This window comes from Dendrobates tinctorius, unplaced genomic scaffold, assembly GCF_039654945.1.
Source record: "Dendrobates tinctorius isolate UK_male_01 unplaced genomic scaffold, ASM3965494v1 ptg000107l, whole genome shotgun sequence".
NCBI classification, from domain to species: domain Eukaryota; kingdom Metazoa; phylum Chordata; class Amphibia; order Anura; family Dendrobatidae; genus Dendrobates; species Dendrobates tinctorius.
Window position 1 is genome coordinate 16,490,181 of NW_027361775.1, and position 14,209 is coordinate 16,504,389.

A 14,209-nucleotide genomic window follows, 5' to 3' on the forward strand; every position below is an offset into this window, starting at 1 on the left:
TGTCGGCTGCACATCCCTGATGCGAATCTCCCGTTCCACCACATCCCAAAGATGCTCTATTGGATTGAGATCTGGTGACTGAGGAGGCCATTTGAGTACAGTAAACTCATTGTCATGTTCAAGAAACCAATCTGAGATGATTCGAGCTTTATGACATGGCGCATTATCCTGCTGAAAGTAGCCATCAGATGTTGGGTACATTGTGGTCATAAAGGGATGGACATGGTCAGCAACAATACTCAGGTAGGCTGTGGCGTTGCAACGATGCTCAATTGGTACCAAGGGGCCCAAAGAGTGCCCAGAAAAAATTCCCCACACCATGACACCACCACCACCAGCCTGAACCGTTGATACAAGGCAGGATGGATCCATGCTTTCATGTTGTTTACGCCAAATTCTGACCCTACCATCTGAATGTCGCAGCAGAAATCGAGACTCATCAGACCAGGCAACGTTTTTCCAATCTTCTACTGTCCAATTTCGATGAGCTTGTGCAAATTGTAGCCTCAGTTTCCTGTTCTTAGCTGAGAGGAGTGGTACCCAGTGTGGTCTTCTGCTGCTGTAGCCCATCTGCCTCAAAGTTCGACGCACTGTGCGTTCAGAGATGCTCTTCTGCCTACCTTGGTTGTAACGGGTGGCAATTTGAGTCACTGTTGCCTTTCTATCAGCTCGAACCAGTCTGCCCATTCTCCTCTGACCTCTGGCATCAACATGGCATTTCCGGCCACAGAACTGCCGCTCACTGGATTTTTTTTCTTTTTCGGACCATTCTCTGTAAACCCTAGAGATGGTTGTGCGTGAAAATCCCAGTAGATCAGCAGTTTCTGAAATTCTCAGACCAGCCCTTCTGGCACCAACAATCATGCCACGTTCAAAGGCACTCAAATCACCTTTCTTCCCCATACTGATGCTCGGTTTGAACTGCAGGAGATTGTCTTGACCATGTCTACATGCCTAAATGCACTGAGTTGCCGCCATGTGATTGGCTGATTAGAAATTAAGTCTTAACACACAGTTGGACAGGTGTACCTAATAAAGTGGCCAGTGAGTGTATATTGAGGGCCTTGAACCCACAGGTGCTTCACAGAAGTTTATAACGTATAGTCGTAGAAATAAAAAAAATCACATTTTTCCCAAATAAATCTTTTTTAGCCCCATAATTTGCATTTTCATAAGGGTAACAGAAGAAATTGCTCCATATAATTTGTTGTGCAATTTCTCCTGAGTACACCGATACCCCATATGTGGGGTGATAATACTGTTTGGGCACACAGCAGGGCTTGGAAGGGAAGAAGTGCCATTTGACTTTTTGAATGCAAAATTTGATGGAATAATTAGCAGACACCATGTCGCGTTTGAAGAGCCCTGATGTGCCTAAACAATGGAAACCCCCACAAATGACACCATTTTGGAAACTAGTCCCCTTTGGGACCTTTACTAAATGTGTATTGAGTACCTTGAACCTGCAGTTGCTTCACAGAAGTTTAAAATGTTAAGCCATGAAAATTAAAAAAAACAAACACATTTTTCTCACAAAAATCTTTTTTAGCTACAAATTTTGTATTTTCACAAGCGCAAAGGAGAAAATGGACCCCAAAAGTTTGTTGTGCAATTTCTCCTGAGTTCACTGAAACCCAATATGTGGTTGAAAACTACTTTTGAAGTACAGTGCAAAGCTCAGAAGGGAAGTAGTGCCATATTACAGTGCAGATTTTACTGCACTTGTTTGAGGGTGCCATGTTACATTGGAAGAGCCCCTGAGGTACCGTAACAGCAGAACCCCCCATAAGTGATCCTATTTTACCAATTAAACCACTCAGTGAATTCATCTAGGGGTGCAGTGATTATATGGACACCACAGGTGTATCACAAACTTTTATACCATTGAGCAGTGAAGAAAAAATAATTTTCAGTTTTACCACCAAGATTGTGTGTTAGCCCCAATTTTTACATTTTCACACTGGGAAATTGGTAAAAATGGCACAAGAATTTGTCCCACAATTTTTGCTGAATGTAGAAATACCCCATATGTGGCTGTACAGTACTACTTAGCCATACGCAGTGACTCTGGAGGGACGGAGTGCTATTTGCCTCATGGAGTGCAGATTTTCCTAGACTAGTTTGTGGATTCCATATAAAGAGCCCCTAAGTGCTAGAAAAGCAGAATCCCACCTTAAGTGACCCCATTTTGGAAATTATAACCCTTTGGGAATTTATCTACAGTTTTGACTCATGGGTGTTTTACAGAAACAGGCAGCAGTTGATGTTGCCTAGTGAAAATTGCAAACTGCCGTTGTAGTGACCAGCATGCTGTAGTGACCAGTATGTTGTAGTGACCAGTATATTATACCCAGCCCGTGCTTCTGGAGACACGCACCTGTAAATTAGGCAGGCTCTCATCACTACAGAAATGCCAAATATGTGGGCACTAAATGTTCTTTAGGCACACTGGAGCTCAGAAGGGAGGAGGGCATTTTGATTTGGGAGCAGAGAATTTGCTGAATTTCTTTTGGGGAGTAAGGAGCCATTTCGTGTTTCCACCGCCTTTGTGCTACCAGTAACGTGGAAGCCCCTATATTTCCTTTAACAGATGACCTGAGTGGGGACTTGCTTTTTTTGTGGATTGAGTTAAAGCTTTTATTGGGAACATTTTACATAAAGTTTGGGATCACATTTATCCGGCGCTCTATGCTGAGCACTTACTTTGTGGTTTCCATCTAAATCTCCGAATGACATGACTGATTAAACCCTGAGGGATCCATTCACTTTAATGAGGCATCAGAGTTACTGTGGTCTCCGTCTGGCCTCGGTTCAGCGGTGTCCTTTTCAGAAGTGCACAAAACTGTGGCCGACGGCACTTTTCTGCAATCAAAAAAAGACAGACACCACTGGATCACAGGTCCTATGGCATCCACCGTGACTCCATCTGCCTCATTTTTGGTGAATTTTCTGCTGGGGAGTTCTGCCTGAATCATGCATTTCATAGATTTACGCAGAAACCCAGGTGTAAACGCTCAGCGCAGAGCGCAGGATAAATATGCACCAAGCCTTACTGTGATCTTTGGGAGGCAGAATGAAAAAATCAACAGCATGTGAAGAATTATTTAATTTTATATGCTATTCCCCATACGGTATAAGTGATTAAGAGACTTTATTCTTTGGGTAGGTGCGATACCAGATTTATATTGGGATTTTGTGTTTGGCTGCTGCCACACACTAAAAGATGATTTTTATTTGGAAAACTAGTTTTTGCATCACCATATTTTGAGAGCTATAATATTTTTATATTTTGGCCGACAGAGTCATGCGAGGGCTTGTTTTTTGCGGAATGAGTTGACGTGTTTATTGGTACCATTTTCAGGCACATTATTTTTTTGATCGCTTTTTATTCTGATTTTTGGAAGACAGAATGAACAAAAACCAGCAATTCAGGAATTATTTTTGTTTTTTTATACTGCTCGCCTGTAGTAAAATTGGTAAGACAGCTTTATTCTTTGGATCAGTATGATAGGGCGATATCCAATTTATATTTTTTTTATGTTTTGGCGCTTTTACAAAATAAAAACTATTTTGTAGAAAAAAAAATAATACATTTTGCATCACCTTATTGTGAGAGCTATAACTTTTTTATTTTTCCGCTAATGGAGCGATATTGCGGCCTATTTTTTTAATCCGGGACAAAATGATGTTTTCAGCAGTACCATTTTTATTTACATTCTTCTTTTTGATTGTGTTTTATTGCACTTTTAGTTTGGCGTTATGATGATAAAGCATTTTTTTGGCCTCGTTTATTTTTACAGTGTGCACTGAAGGGCAATTTTATAAAGCAGGTCTTTACGAACGCGGCGATACCAAATATGTGTACTTTTATCTTTTTTTATTTACATAAATGTATTAATTGGATTCTTACATTGTCCCAGTATGGGACATCACTATATAATGTCAGATCGATGATCTGACACTCTGCATGCAGAGTATCAGATCAGGTCCCTCCAGGACCCGGAAGGACCCTGCGGCCATCTTGGTGCTGGGGGTCTACATGGAGACCATCAGGTCAACGCGATCGCATCATGTTGGACTGATGATGCTTCTCTATTCTGCTGTCACTACTGACAATGGCATCAGGGGGGATGAAAGCCCACGACCGGTGCAAGCAAGCTATCGCCACGGTACTCAGCGTGAGGCTGCACGATCGTGCTGCCGTAGATATACTGCTCTTTGCGGGAACAAACCTCCCGCAGAGCTGTATACTACGGCGCATGTCGAGAAGGGGTTAAAAATGGGGGTGGGTCAATCATGCATTGCGGTTGTGTTGCAGCCAATGGCACGGGGAGCATTTCATGGGTAAAGGGAAGAATGGATTCAATGGAACTTCAACAAATTCTTGTTGCAAACATAAAACCATTTGAAAAAAAGCTGAAGTTGAATAGAGGATGATGTCTACTAATGCAGAGCATTGAAGACAACCCAGGAACATCACAGAAGTAGAAGAATTTTCCCAGGAAGAATGGATGAAAATCCCTAAAATAAGAATTGAAAGAGTCTTGACTGGCATTAACAAGCTGTGATACTTGCAAAAGGAGGTCCTACTAGGTACTATCCATGCAGGGTGCAATTTTGCATCTGCCCATTTTCCTTTTTTGTAATTTTTAAAATGTAAAAAATGACATTGTGTATATATATATATATATATATATATATATATATACACTCACTGGCCACTTTATTAGGTACACCATGCTAGTAAGGGGTTGGACCCCCTTTTGCCTTCAGAACTGCCTCAATTCTTCGTGGCAGAGATTCAACAAGGTGCTGGAAGCATTCCTCAGAGATTTTGGACCATATTGACATGATGGCATCACACAGTTGGCGCAGATTTGTCGGCTGCACATCCCTGATGCGAATCTCCCGTTCCACCACATCCCAAAGATGCTCTATTGGATTGAGATCTGGTGACTGAGGAGGCCATTTGAGTACAGTAAACTCATTGTCATGTTCAAGAAACCAATCTGAGATGATTCGAGCTTTATGACATGGCGCATTATCCTGCTGAAAGTAGCCATCAGATGTTGGGTACATTGTGGTCATAAAGGGATGGACATGGTCAGCAACAATACTCAGGTAGGCTGTGGCGTTGCAACGATGCTCAATTGGTACCAAGGGGCCCAAAGAGTGCCCAGAAAAAATTCCCCACACCATGACACCACCACCACCAGCCTGAACCGTTGATACAAGGCAGGATGGATCCATGCTTTCATGTTGTTTACGCCAAATTCTGACCCTACCATCCGAATGTCGCAGCAGAAATCGAGACTCATCAGACCAGGCAACGTTTTTCCAATCTTCTACTGTCCAATTTCGATGAGCTTGTGCAAATTGTAGCCTCAGTTTCCTGTTCTTAGCTGAGAGGAGTGGTACCCAGTGTGGTCTTCTGCTGCTGTAGCCCATCTGCCTCAAAGTTCGACGCACTGTGCGTTCAGAGATGCTCTTCTGCCTACCTTGGTTGTAACGGGTGGCAATTTGAGTCACTGTTGCCTTTCTATCAGCTCGAACCAGTCTGCCCATTCTCCTCTGACCTCTGGCATCAACATGGCATTTCCGGCCACAGAACTGCCGCTCACTGGATTTTTTTTCTTTTTCGGACCATTCTCTGTAAACCCTAGAGATGGTTGTGCGTGAAAATCCCAGTAGATCAGCAGTTTCTGAAATTCTCAGACCAGCCCTTCTGGCACCAACAATCATGCCACGTTCAAAGGCACTCAAATCACCTTTCTTCCCCATACTGATGCTCGGTTTGAACTGCAGGAGATTGTCTTGACCATGTCTACATGCCTAAATGCACTGAGTTGCCGCCATGTGATTGGCTGATTAGAAATTAAGTCTTAACACACAGTTGGACAGGTGTACCTAATAAAGTGGCCAGTGAGTGTATATATATGTATATGTATATATTCTAAACTAGAAAGGAAATGTGTCATCTTTAACTGTAGACCTTTTAGAGAACATTTAATTTTCCACTTGCTTAACTATTCACAATCACAGTAATTTTAACTAGGGGTTCTCAAACTTTTACATGTCACTGTATACAGTCATATGTTAAAGTTTGGGCACCCCTATTAATGTTAACCTTTTTTCTTTATAACAATTTTGTTTTTTGCAACAGCTATTTCTGTTTCATATATCTAATAACTGATGGACTCAGTTATATTTCTGGATTCAAATGAGGTTTATTGTACTAACAGAAAATGTGCAATCTGCATTTAAACAAAATTTGACCAGTGCAAAAGTAAGGGCACCCTTATCATTTTCTTGATTTGAACACTCCTAACTAGTTTTTACTGACTTCCTGAAGCACTAAATTGGTTTTGTAACCTCATTGAGCTTTGAACTTCATAGCCAGGTGTATAAAATCATGAGAAAAGGTATTTAAAGGTGGCCACTTGCAAGTAGTTCTCCTATTTGATTCTCCTATGAAGAGTGGCATCATGGGCTCCTCAAAACAACTCTCAAATGATCTGAAAACAAAGATTATTCAACATAGCTTTTCAGGGGAAGGATACAAAAAGTTGTCTCAGAGATTTAACCTGTCAGTTTCCACTGTGAGGAACATAGTAAGGAAATGGAAGAACACAGGTACAGTTCTTGTTAAGCCCAGAAGTGGCAGCCCAAGAAAAATATCAGAAAGGCAGAGAAGAAGAATGGTGAGAACAGTCAAGGACAATCCACAGACCACCTCCAAAGACCTGCAGCATCATCTTGCTGCAGATGGTGTCACTGTGCATCGATCAACAATACAGCGCACTTTGCACAAGGAGAAGCTGTGTGGGAGAGTGATGCAAAAGAAGCCGTTTCTGCAAGCACACCACAAACAGAGTCGCCTGAGGTATGCAAAAGCACATTTGGACAAGCCAGTTACATTTTGGAAGAAGGTCCTGTGGACTGATGAAACAAAGATTGAGTTGTTTGGTCATAAAAAAAGGCGTTATGCATGGAGGCTAAAAAACACAGCATTCCAAGAAAAACACTTGCTACCCACAGTAAAATTTGGTGGAGGTTCCATCATGCTTTGGGGCTGTGTGGCCAATGCCGGCACCGGGAATCTTGTTAAAGTTAAGGGTCGCATGGATTCAACTCAGTATCAGCAGATTCTTGACAATAATGTGCAAGAATCAGTGACAAAGTTGAAGTTACGCAGGGGATGGGTATTTCAGCAAGACAATGATCCAAAACACCGCTCCAAATCTACTCAGGCATTCATGCAGAGGAACAATTACAATGTTCTGGAATGGCCACCCCAGTCCCCAGACCTAAATATCATTGAAAATCTGTGGGATGATTTGAAGCGGGCTGTCCATGCTCGGCGACCATCAAACTTAACTGAACTGGAATTGTTTTGTAAGCAGGAATGGTCACAAATACCTTCATCCAGGATCCAGAAACTCATTAATAGCTACAGGAAGCGACTAGAGGCTGTTATTTTTGCAAAAGGAGGATCTACGAAATATTAATGTCATTTTTATGTTGAGGTGCCCATACTTTTGCACCGGTCAAATTTTGTTTAAATGCAGATTGCACATTTTCTGTTAGTACAATAAACCTAATTTGAATCCAGAAATATAACTGAGTCCATCAGTTATTAGATATATGAAACTGAAATAGCTGTTGCAAAAACCAAAACTGTTATAAAGAAAAAAGGTTAACATTAATAGGGGTGCCCAAACTTTTACATATGACTGTATAATAACCGCAGGTTAGAACCTGTTTTAGTAGATTGAACTGAAAACACCACAGGTCTTAAAAACATCATTTTATTGTTTTTGCTATTAATATATACAATACATAGATAAACATGGCTTTTTTGCTGCCCTTGTTGATAGAATGTTAACGGTTTAAAAAGATGTATATATTGCACTTAAAAATGTTATCCCGTACCGAAAACATTTTACCAACAGCAGGAAACATTATGTGTACATTATATATATATTTATATATATTTATATATCTTCTATTGGAGCAAAAGAGAAACAAAGCATAAATTATACATGTCTAAAGGAGTCAATTCTTTAATACCATAATGCAAACTATGTTAATGAGTCAATGAAATTTGCTTTTCTTACAGGCCCTGTTTCTAATAATGGTGGCTGGCTTATTGATAATACAATAAAAACAGTAACAGGTAATAGCAAAATTGTGTCCACATGATATGAGGTAAGCATATGTGAATGATTCCACAATGGCGTAGTATGAGTGTATAAGCCATATATAGCTCTTTGTATTGTAATTTACACAATAAGATATGATTGTTATTACCAATAGCAGAAGTGGACTTAAAACCAAACTAATTCGACCCAAGTTGACATTTGGTTGCTGTTGGTTCGAGTACTTTGCTGCTATTTGCCTCATTGTCTTTCGTATATATATTTTTTTGGAATACAAACTATTAAATTCTAGCAAGAAATGAGTAAATTTTCAGCAGTTACATGATTTTGCAGCTTGTAAAGGTCAAGCTGAATTTTGCCAAATGTTGACTTCGTCAACCGTCAGAAATAAGGTTGGTCATTAATTTATCACAACTATATTATAAATGGCTTGTTATATTCAGTATCATTTTTGGAAAATGTAGTAAACTTTCATGCATCTTTTCTTAACACAATATAATCCCTGACTTCGATTTTAGATCATCTTTCAAAATGAACTGGAAGAGGCTCACTCATTTCTTTGGCTACCGAGCCCTCTAGTTACACGTAGTATCATTGTTACATGCAGAATCTTTGAGATGTGAGTTGAATTAGCAGCTTGATATGAACAGCCTGAATGCCGCTACTGGAAGGAAATGCATGATTGGTAGGAAGCAGCAACCTATGGAAATGCACTGCAGACCTTCACAGCTTAGCCTTCAGATAAAAATGGAGCAGCATACCTCATATACCTCATATACAGTAGTCATAAAAGTTCTAACTTTATCTGCCATATAAAACATGATGTTGCGTAAAAATTTTTTCACCTTTTTTATGAGTTTATGCATTCATGCATTCAATATGTTTGGCACTAGGTAAAAGAGGAACATTGGAGAAGTAGACCTTTTAACTTTTCTGGAAGATGCTGTTTTTATGTGTTCCTCAGCTGCGTTTTACTTATACTGCAAATTTATTTTGCCCTTATCTCAAGGAGGTAAGGAGAGGTCCATACATTTACTGTCCCCACTCTTCATTCTCTTGCCATGTATTCTCCGTTCTTCACATATTGCTTTCTTCTTTGCGTAGAATAGTCCAAAAGGCTAACATTATCAGTAGACTTTCTTCCACTGATTTGTGTAGCTTATACTGACTCTTTGTCTGGGTAAAAAATAGCATTTCGATTCTGTCTCACTGCTGGTATAACTTGGATATAAATGGCCATTTTAGAATTATGGGACTGATTACCCATAGTGGTCTGATTGAACCAAGATGAGCCGCAAGTTGTTTATTGTAGTGTTACTTTGTAGTTGAGGGTCAGAATACAAACCATTTTAGACTGTGAGGCTACCTTGGGTATTGGCCCATTGCTCTAGTGAAAATAAGACATTGCTTTCTTCTAATCTATTACTATCTATATTTACATATTTGCAGAAGTATAATAGGTATATATCATTTTATTTGAAAACGTATACATTCATCCATTTTGTAGCTTTGCTTTCAGTTACACTTTAAGGCGATTTGGTTATTCATCCCTCAGAAATCAAATAATTTCCATCTTCCTGGTTTTCTCCTAACTAGTCAGTCTAACACAGCAAAGATCTGTAGTGAAACATGCGTGTATTTGTTTGCGCAATACTCGTCACATGCTAATTAAGTATTTGCTTTCCAGAAATTTCTTAGTACAAGAAATATTTAATTTAATATTACAACCTTTCTCTGTGTATTCAGGCATATGACGGGCTTGGTGGTATGGTGACAGATAGATAAAGTGCTTAACAAGGTGGAAAAGATGTTTTGCTCCTTGTATAGGGATGACAATCAATATCTTGTGATCAATAATAGTGAATTATACACTGGGTTGCATATAATGGGCATGTCAGAAAAAAAAACTTTTATTACTAGGTTGATACAATCAAAGGTCTGTTTGGCACACCGACACATTTTAAATTAGCATATTAATTTTGTCTACTCATTTAAAAAAAAAAAAAAGATATTATAATTTAATTTTTTTTTTAAATCTCTTCTAGTCTGTTTGCTCCATTGAAATCAGTGGATGATTGATGCTCTGATACTGAAAGCTACAGAAAAATCAGAATCAAAGGACAATTAGCGCTGAATAGATCCAAGTGAATATACCCTTTCTTTACTGGGTTTGTTGACCCAAATCCTGGACGTCCACCAATTATTTTGTTGAAAGGAAGCTATCATCAGAAGATGATCTACTATTGAAATCAAGTGATTATGTTACATATATTTAAAAAAAAAAAATCACTATATTGATCAAAAAGTAACATTATTAGGCTGGTTTCACATTAGCGCGTTTTTTAGCGCAGCACATTATGCGCGTCCATGCGCATGCGCCATGCGCCCCTATGTTTAACATGGAGGCGCATGGTCTAGCGTTTGCACGCGTTTGTATGCGTTTTCGTGCACATGCGTTTTTTGTGGTGTGCGTCTAGGCACGCCGGAAGCAACCTGTTGCTTTTTTGGTCCGTCCAACCTGTGTCAAAAAAAAAACGCATGCACACGGAATGCGCCAAAATAGCACATTACAGTCTATGGGAATGCAGGCGTGCGCATGAACATGCGCACGCCTGCGTTTAAAATCGCGTGCGTTTTAAGAGTTAACATGGCTAGAAACTGGTTAAAACGCATGCGCCTAAAAAAGCAAACGCATGCAAAGCGCTTCATGCGTTTTTTGCATGCGTTTCTATTGTGCACGAAGTGCAGCGCTTAAAAACGCTAATGTGAAAGTGGCCTTGTTCCTGTAATTTTCTCAGTGGCCACTGGGGGTTTTTTAGAGTCTCACTTGCTGCCCTTTCAGGAAAAATGTACAGTTTTCTTTTCAGTAGAGGCAGGATTGGCAATGAGGTGTAACACCGCTATACACAGCTGATAAGTCCAGAATCCACCAATCACAATAGGTGGTGTCACAGGTGACTTTGCTTTCCCTCGTTCCACAATGAATTTTGTACAAAAGATAGATTCAGGGTTTGACTATTATGGCTCTGTACATGTGTTATTTCCTGAAACAAAAGTAAGTATGAAACTATAAAATCCCCAGTGGCTAGTGTGATAGTGGTCAGGTTTTTATTTTTAATACAGATTGTGCTAAGTAAAAAAAACAGCCAAAATAAAACACATGTAACACACAAACTTGATTTAATTAATAGGTCATTTTCTGATGATAGTTTCCCTTTAGTTAGAAACTGCTGAATTTTCCAAGATTAGATTTGATAGCTTTGCTTCAAAATGTATATTTTAGCTCAGAACAAAAAACATTATAGTTTTTAAAATGATCATTTAGCACATATAACAAAAGTTTGATGAAAGGGCCTTTGCTGGATTTTCTAAAAGTTGGAAATGAGTAGGGAATCTTCAAGGAAGTCAAGGGATAATTAATGCTTATTTCTTTATTTTAGAACAGTCTCTTCTTTTTGCCAACTTTTCAAAAATCCCAACAATCCCCTTTTAAATTTAGCTACTTTTACTGTGGAAGAATGGATATGATATTTCAAAAGCTGCAATGTCTTGTATGGTATGTGCTTTGGAATTTTGACTATTTGGTGGATGAAACAACATGCAAAGTTTCAAAGCTTTTTGGGGCTTTTTCAACCTTTTTTTACATTTAGTTACTCTCTTCTACCGCAACAGAAAAAGTGGAATAATAGAAGACATTAGATTCAGACTACGCTGAGTTTGTTTGTAGTCTGTTATCCAGGAAACACATAGGTCAATGTATGCCCAAGTAGTGTAAAAATCTACTTTACTATTTCCAGGGTTTGAATATAATTTAACTTAATGCATTATATTCTTCAGCTTAATTTTTTAACTACAATGTTTTACTTTAGGCTTCAGGTGGGGATTGTGTTACATATCACTCTTCGGAAAGCTCAATAGCCCAAAAGGGCTCAGTGCTGTCAAAAGTGTTCTTAAATCTTTAAGATCAATTTACCATAATTTTGAAAAAAAAAAACACCAGCACATATTTATCAATAGTTACATATATCTGGACTACATATTTAAGGTAGAATTACAGGTTTCAGATTTGTTATAGAAAGTTTGCAACTTAAATTTTGTATATAATGCTGATGCACTGATTCTTACAAACTGCATTCAGAGGAAATAGGTCAGTGGCATCATTTTTACAAAAAAGTTGTCTTATGTAAACACACCTTTACTGAAAATTAACTACCTCTGACATATTAGACTGTGTACATTTTCTATAAAGTTTTTAAAAATTACATGTATCTTCTGTAAAACTTTGGAATACTCTGCTGGGACTTATTTTTTCAACAGCAGGAACTATGCTACATTGAAAACATTCTTTTTAATACTGAAGGATAGCCAACAACCTGTCCCATCGAAACCAAGTTTATAAGGCTTGTTTATCATATCTGAAAAACATCAGTTTAGTTTAGGATATGTTTATTACTATTCACCATAGCAAACAGCACATTGCTTTGTTAAGGTAGCTAGACCTAGATCTGATAAAGGTACTCACTTACTGTAAAGCATTTACAGCTACAGTAAATCCTGCACATGACATCACAATATTTAAAAAAATGAACACAAATCTACTAAAGAGGACCTGTCACCAGTGAAAAGTGGACATTTTTTTCTCTTATTTTATCCACCCTGCTCCCATGAGACTCTCCACCAGCCCCCCCCAAAAAACAGAATACTCAAGAGCAAGGGGAATAAAATATCAGCAAAATTTGGCCACATTTGTCCTTGTGACAGGTCCTCTTTAAAGGAGCTTTCCCATTAATTTTTGTATTCCTTAAACCTGTGTAAATGTTAGTTTAGTATACTATAAGTGTGTTAATATACTCATCAATCACAGTCTTCACTGGTGCCCAGCACTACCCTAATCCTTTTCTGGGTAACGTGATGGCTTTTCCGACTAATTGCCTCACATTGCGCTCCATGTGACCCAGAAGTGGCTTTTACCATGTAAGTCTACGGAGCATCAGAAGGGGACACCATGAACTTACATTGTAAAAGTGTCTTACAGCTGTAAGATAGAGCCCAGTGTGATCCAGAGTGTTAGAACCGCCGTCACGCGATTCAGAATAGGACCAAAGTGGCATGAGATACTGGAGAAATGGCTATTGGTACATATATTAAATCACTCATACTACACTAACATGTATATACATTGATGGAATGCAAAAAATAACGTGTATACTTATTTAAGACTAGTGTCAGTCTTTAACTGAATTTTGATCTAGTAAAATGGTGCTTGTCACTTAATGGGTTTAGTGATGTGTCTTAAAGCTAGAAAATGAAATCTATGCCTTCTATGAGTGGGGGAGTATTTGTTCTGCTTTTTATACCAATTTTTTGAATGATACTTTTTTTTATAGCACTGCTGGCTACAAACCTGCCAATAAGCTTTGTCCGCTCTTCTTACAAATATTGAAAAGTGGTTCAAGAAAAAAACTTGGGTGCCAAAATGTTTACTTATTGACACAAATTGATTAATACTTTCCCTTTATTGTGCTGAAATGGAGCTCTAAATATGGTGGAGGGAACATTGCTTTTAAGTCTTTGGAGCTTGTGAAAGGGCAAGCTAGGTTTTTCATCTAAATCGAATTATCCAAATATCAAAGTCATAGAAAAAAAATTAATGTATAAACAAATTAGTTAGCTAGAGTTGGTAATGGCTTTATAGTAACATCCATGAGGTCTGAAGCATTGAAAGTGTTAATGTCATTAATTACTGACAGAGAAGTGGTAAATCTGAATCCTTGGTGGTCTGGCGCTATGAAGTCATTAATGTCAATATTACAGGTAGTCTAGGGCAGAAAAAGGATTAATGTTAGATACTTGGTGTCTAGTGGGTTACTCACCCCTCCAGAATTGTCCCTATAACAGGAAGGCTAAGAACAGGCAACTCCCTCTCACAGATTGTTCATATGACCTATAATCTCTCAGTGACTACTATCTTTGCCCCATCTATGTTACACAGACAACTCTAAAGGGGGTTTTACACATAGCGATATCGCTAGCGATATCGCTATAATGTC